This window comes from Calliphora vicina, chromosome 1 (assembly GCF_958450345.1).
Source record: "Calliphora vicina chromosome 1, idCalVici1.1, whole genome shotgun sequence".
Taxonomy (NCBI): domain Eukaryota; kingdom Metazoa; phylum Arthropoda; class Insecta; order Diptera; family Calliphoridae; genus Calliphora; species Calliphora vicina.
The window spans coordinates 18,321,161-18,327,317 of record NC_088780.1 but is presented as its reverse complement, the minus strand read 5'-3'; positions in this window follow the sequence as shown (position 1 = coordinate 18,327,317).

Here is a 6,157-nt window from a genome sequence, read left to right as displayed (position 1 = left end):
ATTCAATTTATTCATTATTTGTGTGGAATTCAATTTGTTGCGGGTTGCTTCTTGTTTTATTAGATTAAGTTGTCTTCTTGTTAGTTTTGTATTTCCATCTACGTTGTTTATGGACCGATTTTGCTGATTTTAAATAGCAAACTTTTCGAAAGCATGTCTGACAGAATTATTGAAGATTTGGATCCTGAAGATATCTGGGGTCTTCAGAAAATTGATTTCAACAGACAGACGGACAGACAGACGGACGGACATGGCTTAAGCGACTCCGCTATCTATAAGGATCCAGAATATATATACTTTATAGGGTCGGAAATGAAAAATGTAGAAATTACAAACGGAATGACAATCTTATATACATATGTATACCCTTCTCACGAAGGTGAAGGGTATAAAAATTAAGTGAGTTTATAGGAATATGCACCAGTGTACATGATGAGGAGGAAGAATCCCATTTTTATGATCTGGACTGACTCAGAGATCTTTATACAGTATTAGTTAACATTTAATCGTGGAAATTTATACAGTCCTAGTTAATTATTAATCGTCGATCTTTATACAGTCCTAGTTAATCTTTAATCCAGGATCTTTATATAGTCTTAGTTAATCCTTAATCGTGGATATTTATACAGTTTTAGTTAGTCTTTAATCCTGGATCTTTATACAGTCTTAGTTAATCATTAAGTCTTTAATCCTGGATCTTTATACAGTCTTAGTTAAAGTTTAATCCTGGATCTTAAAGTCTTAGTTAATCTTTAAGCGTGTATCTTTATTCAGTCCCAGTTAATTTTTAATCGTGGATCTTTATACAGTCCTAGTTAATATTTAATCCTGGATCTTTTTACAGTCGATTTTCTTAATGGTGCTTTTTTAGCATTGGTTTACATTTCGGCTTTTTCCATTTTATGTTTTCATCGTTTCGTAAAATGTGTGCAACGTGTTTGGAAGTCACTGGAAGATTCAATTTATTCATTATTTGTGTGGAATTCAATTTGTTGCGGGTTGCTTCTTGTTTTATTAGATTAAGTTGTCTTCTTGTTAGTTTTGTATTTCCCTTTGTAGGTTTGCGAACTCCATAATTTTGAACTTTCTTCAAGAAATTTCGCACCACACTTTCCGAACGATAGATTTTATGTTCAATTTCTCTATTTGAACATCCTTGGTCGTGAAAAAAATTTAATTTGAATCTTTTCTTGATCGGACAAATAAGTTTCCTTGGGCATCTTTAAAAGTGTTGAAATTTATTTATTGATTCAAATAGAAAAAGTTGCAGTTAATTGAGATGTTACTATTAGAAACGTATCTTTGCACTGTGGTTCCAATCAAAATCTAGGTGGACAAATTTATTTGGCGATCTTTTTATATAGAATTGGTATCTCCGATTCCAAAAAAAATTTTTAAAATATCAATATAAACTTTTTTTCAAGTTACAGTAGGGTCTAGATATATAAAAATCAATAATAAATAAAGAAATATTTCTAAAAATTCCATTCCGTAAAAATTAAAAAAAAGTATTTCGGCGGGTAGCTGGCGGCTACAATTTTTTTACAAAGACATTCCCCAGAAGTTTCTTTAAATTATGTATATAGGCATTAAAGGACTATAACAGGAAAATGGAGAGTCCCATAAATATAAGATATACATTTAATAAAAGCCTATATCAATGTTTATCTATGTTTTGAAGTATGAATTTCTATATGGTAAAACCATTGAGATAATTTAGTAAAGCAGAACTTCTGGCGCTTCTGTCGAGAAAACGAAATGTCCAATTGAAAAACCCATTTGTATTGGACGAGAGCAGATTGTCAGCTTCCGAAAAAACTTAGTTTTTCCAAATTCTGAAGATACCGATTTTCATAATCTTGTCCACCTAGATTTTGATTTGGAACCACAGTGCTTTGGTTGAAAAAAAAATAAAAATTTTGGTAACTTTTTAAAAACAAATCTGCGTTTATACGAATCTTTTACTTAAAATAGCACCAAGAACATTTGATAGCATAATTAAGGCAAACAAGAATAAGAAAAACAAGTAAGAGAGCTATATTCGGCTGTGCCGAATCTTATATACCCTTCACCAAATTATACTTTAAAATAAATTGTTTTAAATATTTTTAGGTAAACAAAATTTATTTTTTTTTAATTGTTTTTCAAAATTTGTTTTTTTTAAATTGTTTTTTAAAAAAAGTTTTTTCCAAATTTTTTTAAAAATTTTTTTTTTGAAAAAAAAATGTATGACAAAAAAAATTTTTTGATTAAAAAATTTTTTTTTTTTCCCGATTTTGACCCATTGTAGGTCCAACTTACTATAACCTTATCTACATCGTTGCAATGGACTTTGAAATATCTATCATTAGATATTCATATTGTCTATATTAATGACTTAGTAATCCAGATATAGATAAAAAATAGGTCAAAAATCGAGGTTGTCCCAGTTTTTTGCTCATATCTACGTTGTTTATGGACCGATTTTGCTGATTTTAAATAGCAAACTTTTCGAAAGCATGTCTGACAGAATTATTGAAGATTTGGATCCTGAAGATATCTGGGGTCTTCAGAAAATTGATTTCAACAGACAGACGGACAGACAGACGGACGGACATGGCTTAATCGACTCCGCTATCTATAAGGATCCAGAATATATATACTTTATAGGGTCGGAAATGAAAAATGTAGAAATTACAAACGGAATGACAAACTTATATATACCCTTCTCACGAAGGTGAAGGGTATAAAAATTAAGTGCGTTTATTGGAATATGCACCAGTGTACATGATGAGGAGGAAGAATCCCATTTTCATGATCTGGACTGTCTCAGAGATCTTTATACAGTTAACATTTAATCGTGGAAATTTATACAGTCCTAGTTAATCATTAATCGTGGATCATTATACAGTCCTAGTTAATCTTTAATCCAGGATCTTTATATAGTCTTAGTTAATCTTTAATCCTGGATCTTTATACAGTCTTAGTTAATCATTAATCGTGGATATTTATACAGTCTTAGTTTATGATAAATCCTGGATCTTTATACAGATTTAGTTAGTATTTAAGCCTGGATCTTTATACAGTCTTAGTTAAAGTTTAATCCTGGAAATTTATACAGTAATCTTTAACCATGTATGTTTATTCAGTCCTAGTTAATCTTTAATCCTGGATCTTTTTACAGTTTTAGTCAATCATTAATCGTGGATATTTATAAAGTCTGAGTTTATCACTAATCCTGGATCTTTATCCAGATTTAGTTAGTATTTAATCCTGGATCTTTATATAGACTTAGTTAAACTTTAATCCTGGATCTTTATACGGTCTTAGTTAATCTTTATACATTCCCAGTTAATCATTAATCGTGGATCTTGTACAGTCTTAAGTAATCATTAATTGTGGATATTTATACAGTCCTAGTTAATCTTTAATCCTGGGTCTTTATATAGTCTTAGTTTATCTTTAGTCATGGATCTATATCCAGTTTTAGTTAGTATTTAATCCTGGATCTTTATATAGACTTAGTTAAACTTAAATCCTGAATCTTTATACAGTCTTAGTTAATCTTTATACAGTCCTAGTTATTCATTAATCGTGGATTTTTATACAGTCCCAGTGTTAGTTAATCTTTAATCGTTGATATTTATACAGTATTAGTTAATATTTAATCCTGGATCTTTATACAATCTTAGTTAATCTTTAAAGGAGTAGACAAAGTTCTTTGCAAATTTTTTCCAAATAATTCATGGAGATTATCATAAAATAATTATAGTTTGACAAAATTTATTATTTTGATCTCTTAATTAGAAATACAGTTCTATAGTCCTCTGGCTCCACCGTTTTGATCATCCTCACTTTCTCTTTCATATTTACGATGTCATTTTTATTTCCATTTTTATGACTTCCACGCTCGTGGTAGTTATGTTTGTATCTATGTCTATTTTGCAAATTGTGTTTATTGTTTTTCCTTCTCATCTCATCATATCATCTTCCTTTTGGATTTTTTTTCAGTAAATCACTGTGTGATAAAAGACTTTTAAATGCCTGTAAACTGCTCATTGAAGTGGAAATACTTAATGGTTTTGTACAAACTTTGCTGCTGCTGCTGTTTATTTTTTTATCATTTGTAATGTTAAACTAAAGATTACAAAGGTTTCCATTTTATTTTCAAAAACAAAAAAAATTAAAAATCATTTATTAAACAGTTTAACAAGAAAAGGAAATTAACTAATAGAATGCTAAAGAAAAAAGTAGATTTTGTAATATTTAAATGAAAACAGAAAGAAAATTAAACGCCTTTAACAATGACATTTGAAAAATACTGTAAAATATCCAGGTATGACATGTAAGTACTGGTAGTCACACAAAATGGGCAGTTTGTAGCATTTATTGTTAATGTTTGCTCTACAATGACCCCTAAACGAAGAAAAAAACAAAAGGACGAACGGTAGTAATATGTCGGTACATTCACTATCAGTAACACTTATGACTGACTGACTGCATTAAATTTGTTGTTTTTCCATCATCATCATCAACATTATCATCACTCCGCCTTTGCATCACAGTCCACCCATTTGTGATGCTCATGTTATTGTTTGATGGGTGGTGTGAGTATTTGAGTTTTTATTAGTGGTTTCTCTTGTTTTGTTATTACGTTTTTACTGTTATTTTTAACGCAATCTTTATTTACACGTGGTTTGGCATTTACCAATACATCCTCGTAACAAACTCACATCAACACGGCTTCATGTTCCACCGTATGTATGTTTGTGTGTATGTATGTGCCTGTCATTTACAATGGTTGCCATAAACCATCATCATTGTTAAAATCACCGTATGCTAGACTTGCCATACTAGTTTTTTTTGTTCATCTGTGTTTACGGCATGTTTCAATGAATTCAAGACAAAACATGCAAACAAAAAAAAAATGTCACATACATTAATGAAATTTAAACCAATGATAAATGATGTTTCTATGAGAGACATGCTTTTGCAGGATTTCGTAAAAAAGGAGGAGTTGGTATGGTTTAATTAGTAAGATCATTTGTAATCTGTGGTGATTGTTTTTAATGCCAACGGCATATGATAATCTCTCTGTAAACAAGTTATAGAAGGCAGTTTATTCGCAAGTCATAGTGAAATATATTTTTGTGCTTAGGGAAATATTCAATTATTTAATATCGAAAATTTATACATATTTAAGCTTTAATTATGGATCTTTTTATACCCTTATTCTAGCTCAGTTGCTATTTAAAATCGACAAAATTGGCCCACAAATGTCTGAGATATAAGGAAAAAACCGCGAAAACCTCGATTTTTGGCATATTTTTGATCTACACTGGTGCATATTCCTATAAACGCACTTAATTTGTTTCTGTATTTTTGTTATATCTTTGTTGTTCTCATCCAAAATGCAAAATTTAACTTTTTTAATGAGAGACAACTTAACGGTACTTTTTGAAAGTAATTAAGTTTCTTTCTTATTCTTGTTGTTTGCCTTAACTATGCGATCAAATGTTCTTGGTGCTATTTTAAGTGGAAGATTAGTATAAACGCAGACGTAAAATTTGTTTTTAAAAAAGTTACCAAAAATAAAATATTTTCAATATTTCTAATAGTAACATCTCAATGTACTGCAACTTTTTTTATTTGAATCAATAAATTTCATCACTTTTAAAGATGCCCAAGGGAACTTTTTTGTCCGATCAAGAAAAGATTCAAATTAAATTTTTTCACGACCAAGGATGTTCCAATAAAGAAATTTGACATAAAATCGATCGTTCGGAAAGTGTGGTGCGAAATTTCTTGAAGAAAGGTCAAAATTATGGAGTTCGCAAACCTACAAAGGGAAATACAAAACTAACAAGAACTAACAAATTGAATTCCACACAAATAAAGAATAAATTGAATCTTCCAATGACTTCTAAACACGTTGCACACATTTTACGAAACGATGAAAACATAAAATGGCACCATAAAGAAAATCGTCTAAAATTCGCAAGAAAATATATGAAATGGACAGATGAGTGGAAAAAGGTAATTTCCTCTGACGAAAAAAGTTTAATTCTCATACTCATGCTATTGGCACGATTTGAGATCAAACGATGTTTGGATGTCAAAACGTAATTTCGGTGGTGGCAGTGTTATAGTTGGTCAGCTTTTCCTGCAGTTGGCAAGT